Consider the following 9,810-nt stretch of genomic DNA (forward strand, 5'->3'; position numbering starts at 1 on the left):
CTTTTAAGATTCACTTTTTTTATTAGAGAAGTTATAGGTTTACAGAAAAATTATGCATAAAATAGAGTTCCCACATACCACCTAATGCCTTGCATTAGTGCAGCACATTTGTTATAATTCATGAAAGAACATTTTTATAATTGTGCTATTACCTATAATCCATGGTTTGCATTTGGGTTCACTATGCTGTACAGCCCTATATTTTATCTTTCATTTTTATTCTGGTAACATATATATGACCTAAAACTCCTCCTTTTAATCACATTCAAATATATAATTCAGTGCTGTGGGTTGCATTTGCAATATTTTGCTACTATCACCACCATCTTATCCAAACATTGCCATCAACCCAAACAGAAACTCTATACAGTCCAAGGTTTAACTCCCCATTCCCTATCTCCACCCTGGCTCTTGGTTTCTGACTCTATGATCTGCTTATTCTATTTACTTCCTATCAGCGAGATCATACAATATTTGTCCTTTTGTGTCTGGCTCATTTCGTTCAACATGATGTCTCCATATTGTTCATCCATATTGTTGCATGCATCAGAATTTGACTCTTTTGAACTAGCTACCACATCTCCTGGGTCCCCTCATTATGAGTAAAATAAAAATCTTTAACACATTCATCTTTACATCTGTATGAAAGCCATGATTTCACCTTTTCCTGAAAATTACCTTTTAACAACACACTTTGGAGATGAGAACAGAGATTCAGAGAGGTTGAGAAATTTGCCCAAAGCCACTCAGCTAAGGAGTGCAGAGGTGGGAATCCCAATGTCTCCTGGAGCCTCAGGGCCCTGCTCTTTCCACCTGCCAGCATCCTGCCCAGACGGGGCCAGGAAAGGGCTCCCTCATGTAAGGAAAGCAGGTGCCTCCCAAGGGAAGGGAGGCAGCGGAGCCGAGCCGGGACATGGCAGGGCAAAGCGGATCTGGGGAACTGGAAGGAGCACAGCGGGGAGAGGGGGAGCTGGGGGGATGGTTGGAGGGGAGCTGAAAGCCAGGGCAAGGACTGTGAAAGGCTGTGCCAGGGGGTCTGGACTCAACCGTGGAAGCTTCAGGGAGCGCTTGTAGATGTTCCCCAGGAGAGTCAAATGACCAAACCTGTGTTTAGGAAAGTATCTCTCAGACACTTTTGTGGAGAACAGGCTGGGGGACATAATCAAAAGTGGGGAGACTGCTGCGTGGTCCACGTGAGAAGGGCCGAGGCCCCGGGAGGCAGGGGCGGGGAGGGGGAGGGGGGGGAGGGGTGCATGCGGGCATCACCCCAAGACTCAAACCCGGGGGAGGCTCCAGTGCCAACTTCTTTGACTCTCTTCACAAATTCTCGGGTTCTGCTGCGGCACCCCTATGAATAATCCAAGGCATCTCTGATGGACTGCGTGGGACACGGACTGACACTATAAGTTCTTATACCAAGCTGCTCAGTAAATGGAGGGAGGAATAAAAACTAAACCAGAACTCTCCAGCGATGGTTCCTGGTGGGCGCAGGGGAGGGAGAGGGGTTGTCTCCCTTTCCTAATGGGACTTGTTCCTCCTTTTCTACAAAGCCTCTCCCAGGTGGGATGGAGGCGGGGGGAGGGGGAGGGGGTTGGGGGGGAGATGGGGGCGCGGGGAGCGCAGGGGAGGGACCCAAGCCCATAGATGGATTTTGGTCTCAATAGGCCCCAGGACACCGGAGCAGAAAAAAAGAGACCCTGGGCTTAGGAGGATTTGAGTCTAAGTTTGGCTGGAACGTGGGGCCCCTTCCTGTCTCCACCTCCTTGCTCTGTTTGGCAATGGCCTTGTCTCTTCCATGATTAATCCACTGCTTCTGTGGACGCTGGGACTCCATTGGGTCCATTAAGGCTCTTGAGGGGGCGGTCAGGTCTAAGGCATCGGGCATTAGAGCCTAGACAGGGGCAGAGGTGACCCCGCTGGCTCAGCATGTGCCAGGAGGAGCTGGGCTGCTGCCCTGCCTCCACCTCCTCCTCCCCCCTTCCATCCCCCTCCCTTCCCCCTCCTCCCTTCCCCCTCCTCCCTTCCCCCTCCTCCTTCCCTCCCCCCTCCTTCCACCCCCTCCCTTCCCCCTCCTCCCTTCCCCCTCCTCCCATCCCCCTCCTCCTTCCCTCCCCCCTCCTTCCATCCCCCTCCCTTCCCCCTTCCCCCCCCTTTTCTTCTCTGGCAACCCCCCACACATCCGAGGTGCCTCGTGAAGGGTCCCTCTGCACCACCCAGGCCCCTCCCTCCCTGCGCCTCGAGGCCCTCCGTGGCAGTTCTCATTCATTCCTTCCATGTGCAAGCCGGTTCCCGCACACAGCATCCCGCAGCACACACCGTCCTCCTGGGTCTGGTCAGGGGGCGTGTGGGCACGCCCCGGCTCGGGGTCGGGCCTTGGGGGGCCTTGCTCCCACTTCTGAGCCTGAGCCCTCCTTGAACCCACCCCAGGCTCTTCATCAGCCAAATGGCGATGGGGGTGATACCAAGCTCATGAGCTGCTGTGAAGACTAAGCGAGCAAATGTCTAGAAAGCTCTCGGCTGACCTCCTGCCCCCCCTCCCCCCCATGCACTAATGGCTAAGAAGCATCAGTTGCTGCTGCCGCCCTTGCTTTTATGGTTGCTACAATGGGAGAGTTAGACAGAGTGTCTATAGGGGCCTGACCGTGCTAATATTCCATTTAGTCATTCAATAAGCGGGCATCGAGCACTTACATATGCAGGGCAGCCTTCTAGATGTTCAGCAAATAGGGATGAAGAAAAGAGAGAAATCCCTGTCCTCGCAGAGATTGCATTTCTGTGGGAGTGATACACGATAAACAATAAAAATAATAAACTACATAGTATATTAGAGGTGAGAGAGCTGCAGAAAAACTAGAGCCACGTAAGGGGGACAGGGAGGGGTCTGCAATCTGAATGTGTGGTCAGAAAAGTCTTCACTGAGAAGGTGACATTGAGCAAAGACTTGGAAGAGGTGAAGGAGCGAATCCTGCAGGTACCTGGGCAAAAAAAGTGTTCCAGGCAAAGGCAATAGCCAGTGCAAAGGCCCTGAGGTAGAGAGGGCCCGGCTTCGTTGGAGGAGCAGTCTCTCAGTGACTAGAGAGGAGTGGATGAGGAGAAGAGGAAGAGCAGGTGACATCGGCGAGATAATGGGGACAGAACCACAAAGGACCTTGTGGCTTATAGTCAGGAGAGAAAGGGGGGTGGGGGTGAGGTATAGGAAGGTGGGACGGTGCAAAGGTGGTCAGATCAAAGGACTGGAGGCCCCAGGGGACTGGAGGAGGAAAGTGGGAAAATGGGAGGTGGCGGCCAGTGAGCCCAAAGCCCCAAATTGGGTGACTGGTAAGTGTGAAGTCAAGAGTTTGAATGGAGAGCCAGCTCCGGGGTGGGTGAAAGGTCGGCGCATGGTGGGATCCTCTGTGCACACGCTGATGGCACCAGGGACCGAGCTGGGCATGACGTTGGAGAGGATGGCAGTGAGCCAAGGGCTAGGGCTGTTCTCGAAGCGAGGAAGGTGATATGGGGGGCAGGAAATGACATCAGCGGTGAGGGTCAAGCACAGGAGAGTTGGGGGTGCGGGGTGCAGCAGGAGGCGGGAAGGACCACCTGGAAGCCACACCTACGGTCTCCTGGGGGCAGGGCGGTGGGAGGAGAGACCACTCGGACCCGTAAGCTTGGGGTGGGGGGGAAGTGGAGGATGGGACGAAGTTTTCTGATGGTGGACCTGAGTCCCAGAGGGTGCAATAGAAGAGTCTGTGGAACTGGGGAGAGCTGGGGCATGGGGTTCAGGCAGGCATTAGAACTAGGGAGAAGGGGGGTGGCCTGAGGGCCTGGGCTTCTTAGGGGGAAGGGGCCTCAGGGGGTTAGTTAGCGGTGGCAAGGCCAGGGGCGAGTGTGAATCCACCCAGAGCACACAGGGGCCTCTGCTGACCCCTCAATGGGGGTGGGAGGCCCGGGAGACCTGGTCTTGGTCCCCATGGGTGGATCTCCCTCTGGATCTCTGCCAAAGAAGGGGCAGACCTTCCCCTGCCGGCAAGGACCCTCTTTGGGTCCTTTTTGCTGAAAGCAGGAGCAGGAGAGCCGGGCTCCCTCCTCAGGGCAGAGCTCCCTCCTGACCCCACAGGGAGCTGGGGAAGCTCCGGGAAGCCCAAACGCACTCAGAGAAGAGGCTACTCTCTTCTGACCTCGCTAATGGAGAGGGGCGGGGGGCTGCGGAGGGGAGAAGCTGGATTCTAGGATTTGGTCCGTGCAACTCAATTCCAACATCCAGCAGCAAGGCTGCCGGGCGGGGCTGCGTGAGAGACGCTGCTCCCTGCAATCCCTGAAGGTTTCACCCTTGCTAACGTCGCCTTAGCATCTAATAGAATATGAAGTATTTTCAAAGCCATTATCTCAGTAGTTTTCAATTTGTTTAAAATCAGGGTCCCCTTTTCTCAAAATAAAATCTTACCTGGGGGCGGGCCATGGTGGTTCAGTGGCAGATTTCTTACCTGCCATGCCGGAGACCCGGGTTCGATTTCCGGAGCCTGCCCATGAAAAAAAAAAAAAAAGAAAGAAAAAGAAGAAAGAAAGAAAGAAAAAAAAAATTCTTAGGTGGAACCACAGCGTAAGCTCCAAGTAAAGTGAGACAACACCTTTAGAAACTGCTTGTAAGAAAACAGGGGCCTAGATTGTAAGCTTTTAGAGCAGACACATTGTCTGGGGTGGTGATTATTATTTCTGGTTTTTGAGAGGCTGTTTATATATACAACCTGATATTTACAGATAAGAACGAAGCCAAACAGGTTGGTGTTAAAGTAATTCAGAACGCAGAGGGAAGGAAGACAGTGTCTATATGTTACAACCACACATACTCTTTGCAACCAATGGAAGAAGGGTTTATTTGATCTGGAACTGAAATTTTCTGTAGTGCATAATCTAATTCAACCTATCTGTATAGCTCATTTGAACAACTGAAACACAGGAAGCCCAGAATAAAAAAGAGGCTCTTTAATCCTGTAGAGATTATTGTAATTCCTGGATATATCCTAGAGTATATTAAGCAGATAATCAAAAAGCATTGGCAAAGTCCCCTGAGGAATGGGAGAAAGACTATGGAACTATTAAACCTTACCATCAGGGTATCCCCTGATACTGTATCAAACTTTAGGGACACCCAAATCAATAGGCCATGTCCTCGATCATGAGGCTTACTCTTGCGAAGCTTGTGTAGGTAGCAGAGAAGCTTAGACTACCTATAGTCATGCCTAAGAGTTAACTTCTGAAGGGCCTCTGTGGTTGCTCAGATGTGGCCTCAGTCTCTCTAAGCCCAACTCTGCAAGTGAAATCATTTTCCTTCCCCCTGCGTGGGACATGACATCCAGGGGTGAAAGTCTCCCTGGCGACATGGGAGATGACTCCCAGAATGAATCCAGACCCGGCACGGTGGGATCAGCAATTCCATCCTGACCAAAAGGGGGAAAAGAAGTGTAATTAATAAAGTATCAGTGGCAGAGAGAGTTCAAATAAGTCGAGAGGCTACTCTGGAAGTTGCTCTTACACAAACTTCAGGCAGACCTTGCTACCTATCATAACCTACCAACCCCTAACCAGGACCATTCCAGCCAATCCTAAAGAACACCTAGGGCAATATATAAGATTCCACAAGGGTTCCAGGCACTAGAGTAACTTTCCAGAAACCTACAATCTCCAGATGGGTCCCTGGTCCAGATAAGTCCTGAAACCTAGCCCGGTTGTTGCTTTTTAAATGAATTAAAAATATATCATTTAAATGAAATTCAGATAAAATGTTTCTAGATTTCCTGGGGCTTCCAAGGACTTGTACTGCATTTTAAAGTGGCTGCTTCTAGAAGTGAGAGTCAGCTTGGATGGGGAGGGGAAAGATGGGAAGAGGAGGGGAGGGGAGGGGAAGGAGACCGCTTGTTTTTGTTGTTACCAGCTTTAGAGAACTATCTGACATTTTAAAACACTATACATTATAACTTTGATAAATATAAGAATTTTAAAAAGAAGGGAAAAAAATAAATACAACTATCTCCTTCAATCCAGCAGTTTGCCGAGGTAGGGGTTAGTCAAATCCACATTGTACAGATGAGGCAATTGAGGGTCAAAGAGTCAAGTGATTAGCCCAGAGTTAGTAAGTGGGTCTGGCACCTGGCCCAGGTCAGCTGGTTCTGAAGTCTGCACTCTCCCCAGCTGTGCCAGCTCCCTAATCTGGGGAACACATGGCCAGCTGCCCAGGACACGTGGCTCTGGGAAGCCTCCAGACTCAACTTCCCCTTCTCTGATGTCTGCTACTGACTCCGCTAAGAGAGGGCAGAACCTTTAGTCCACAGGCATTGGTAAGGGAAGTGGCTCTCATTCTCCACTCACTTGCCACTTTTATTGCAAGTTCCTCTTTCGTGTGTTAAGAATTTGAGTTCCCAAATGTCAAAGTAAGTTGAGTAGTTTGATCAACGAAAGGGAGGGGTAAGGGGTGTGGTATGTATGAATTTTTTTCTGTTTTCTTTTTATTTCTTTTTCTGAATTGATGCAAATGTTCTAAGAAATGGTCGTGATGAGTATGCAACTGTGTGATGACATTGTGAGTTATTGATTATATAACAAGAATGGAATGGTCATATGGTAAGAATGTTTGTGTTTGTACGTTGTTAGGTTGAATTAAAAAAATAGTAAAAATTAAAAAAAAAAAAAAAAAAGAATCTGAGTTCCCTAGGCAGACGCAGCAGAGAGCTGCTGTATTTGGACCCTTTTCTCTTCCCAACAGCACCCTCTCCTGCTAGGTGCAGACTTGGGGCAGGTGCTTGCCCCTAAGGCAGAAGCTGCAGCAGCAATTCCATGCATCCTTCAGTCCTTCCACTCACCAGCTGGCTCAGCCTTCCCTCAGCCCAGACAATGAATACTCTCTTCCAAGATTTTGAATCTTCAGCAAATGAGGGAGAAGGAATGGATGGATGCAACTGGCAGCTTCTGCCCTCTGTTGGTTATCTACCGCTGTGTAACAAATGACCCCTAACCATAGGGCCAAGCAATGCACATTTATTGTCTCATGGCTTCTATGGATCACAGGTGCAGGAAGAAGGTGGGGCATGCGGCTAGGCGAATGAAACTCAAGGACAGTGTGTTGAATGAAATAAGCCAGAACCAGAAAGTCAAATATGATAACACCTCACTAATATGAGCCACAACACACAAACTCCGAGAACTGAATCACAGAGCATGGGTTATCAGGTGAAGGCCTATTGTAAAGGCACCAAGATTGTGAGCTCTTACAGCAGTCACATCTATTCCGGAGTTGTAACTTTTATTTCTAAGTTCTGAGATGTTGAGCAACTTGTGTATAACCTGGTCATTCCCTGGAACTTCGGGTATTTGTGTGATACCTGAGACTCAGAGCTCGAGTTCTGCCGCTATGAAAGTCAGCATTCTGTTAAAAGCACTGAAAAAAAGCTCAGATTTCAATCACAGACATGAATGAAGCTGATCCGGGTAGGACTAAGGTAAATCAGACTAAAGGTAAAGGATGATATTGACTGTAATTTAGAACTTCAACTCCTGTGTAAGACCAAAGGAGGAGATGCTTATTTGGTGCAAAATTCTGTGTAGCATGCTATCTAATTTAACTTGTACGCTTAGCTTATTTGAGCACCATAACTACATGGAACCTTAAATAGGGCGTGAGATCTTGTTAGTTTGCACAGGTTGGTGTGATGCCCAGATACATTCCAGAGTAATGGGGCAGAAGATTAAAAAGTATTTGCAAAGTCTCTTTGAGGGTCTTGGTAAAACTCAGACTAAAGGTAAAGGATGATATTGACTGTAATTTAGAACTTCAACTTCTGTGTGAGACTGAAGGAGGAGATGTTTATTTGGTGCAAAATTCTGTGTAGCATGCTATCTAATTTAATTTGTACGCTTCGCTTATTTGAGCACCATAACTACATGGAACCTTAAAAAGGGTGTGAGATCTTGTTAGTTTGCACAGGTTGGTGTGATGCCCAGATACATTCCAGAGTAATCTGAGCAGAAGATTAAAAAGTATTTGCAAAGTCTCTTTGAGGGTCTTGGTAAAATGATAGAAATATTAAACTTCCCCATCTGATATTCTTGCAATCTTTGAGACCTGCCAATTTGAGAGGCCAGGACCTCGATCTCGGGCGCTTGCCCCTCTGAAACTTATTCCTGCAAAGGAGAAGCTAAGTCTACTTATAATTATGCCTAAGAGTCACCCCAGAGAACCTCTTTTGTTGATCAAATGTAGCCTCTCTAAGCCAACTTGGCAGGTGAACTCACTGCCCTTCCCCCTATGAGACATGACTCCCTCCCGGGGATGAGCCTGGCCCTGGCATCATGGATTGAGAGAGCTTTCTTGACCAAAAGGGGAAAGAGAAATGAAACAAAATACAGTTTCAGTGGCTGAGAGATTTCAAATAGAGTTGAGCGGTCATTCTGTTATTTTTATGCAGTATATAGATATCCGTTTTCAGTTTTTGGTATACTGGCTTGGCTAGAGGGAAGTACCTAACTGTTGAACTGTAATCCAATAGCCTTGATTCTTGAAGACGATTGAATAACTATAGAACTTTTAAGGTGTTACATGTGATTGTGAAAACCTTGTGACTGACCCTCCCTTTATCCAGATGAGTAAGGAAAAAAGAAAAGACAATAAATAAATACATAACAGGGGAGGAGGGGGGTATGGGATGTTTTCGGTCTTTTTTACTTTTATTCTTTTTTTTTTTTGACTTAATGAAACTTGTCAAAATTCGATTGTGATGATGAATGCACAGTTATAGGATGGTACTGTGACCCACTGATTGTACAATTTGGATGATTACATGATATGTGAATATATAATATATCTCAATAAAATTGCATTTTAAAAAAATGTAGGAAATGCTTAACTGGGGGGTTCTGGCTTACGGTTTTTCACGTGGTTTCACTGAGCAGCCAGTAGGCTCTGCCTGTAGTCAAGGGAAAGCTGGAAGGTGGCACGGGTCTGCTGCCAAGATGTCTCATTCAGGTGGCTGTTGGCAGGTGTCTCGGATCTCTGCGTGGTGGAGCCCCGCCTAGAGGGCCTGAGCACCCCAGGGCACGGCTGCCGGCTCCCCCCACGGTGAGCGCACGACAGAGAGGGAGCAAAAAGCAAGCAGCCGTTTGCCTTTCGTGGCCTCCTCTCCAAAATCACGCAGTGCCACGTTTACTTTACTCTCTTTATCAGATGCAAGTCACATTCCAGAGGAGGAGAATTAGGCGCTTGTCTCTTGAAGGGAGGAGCATAGCAGATTTTGTGAACGTATTCTAAAACCACCGCAGGCGTTTTCTGGAGCTGCCAGGACTTCCCCGCGATGCAGCCTCTCCCCCTCACCCCCCACCCCCGCCCCCCGCGCATTCCCCACAGCCCGGCCGCTGCGCTCTGTGGTCACGTGACCCACGCGGTCCGCACAGGGCCCAGCGCTAGGAAGGGCTCCCACGTGGTTCAGTGCCCTGCTGCTGTCATATTGCAATTCTTTATAAATTTTGGACTCCGTATTTTCATTTTGCTGCGAAGTACATAGCCGGCTCCCCCAGGAAGTCTTTGTATAAATTCCCTTGTGTTTGAATTAGCCAGAATGGATTCTCTATCTTTCTCTCTCTCATTAGAGCAGTTGCAGGTTTGCAGAACAATCACGCAAAAGGACCGAGTTCCCATGTACCCCTCCTCCCACCAAGTTTTCCCTATTTTATTAACATTTTGCATTAGTGGAGTACCTTTGTTGCAATTGATGGACCTATATTACTATAATTATATTAGGAACTATGGTCTATAGTTTACATTAGGGAGTACTTTTTGCA

Source organism: Tamandua tetradactyla, chromosome 23 (assembly GCF_023851605.1).
Source record: "Tamandua tetradactyla isolate mTamTet1 chromosome 23, mTamTet1.pri, whole genome shotgun sequence".
NCBI classification, from domain to species: Eukaryota; Metazoa; Chordata; class Mammalia; order Pilosa; family Myrmecophagidae; genus Tamandua; species Tamandua tetradactyla.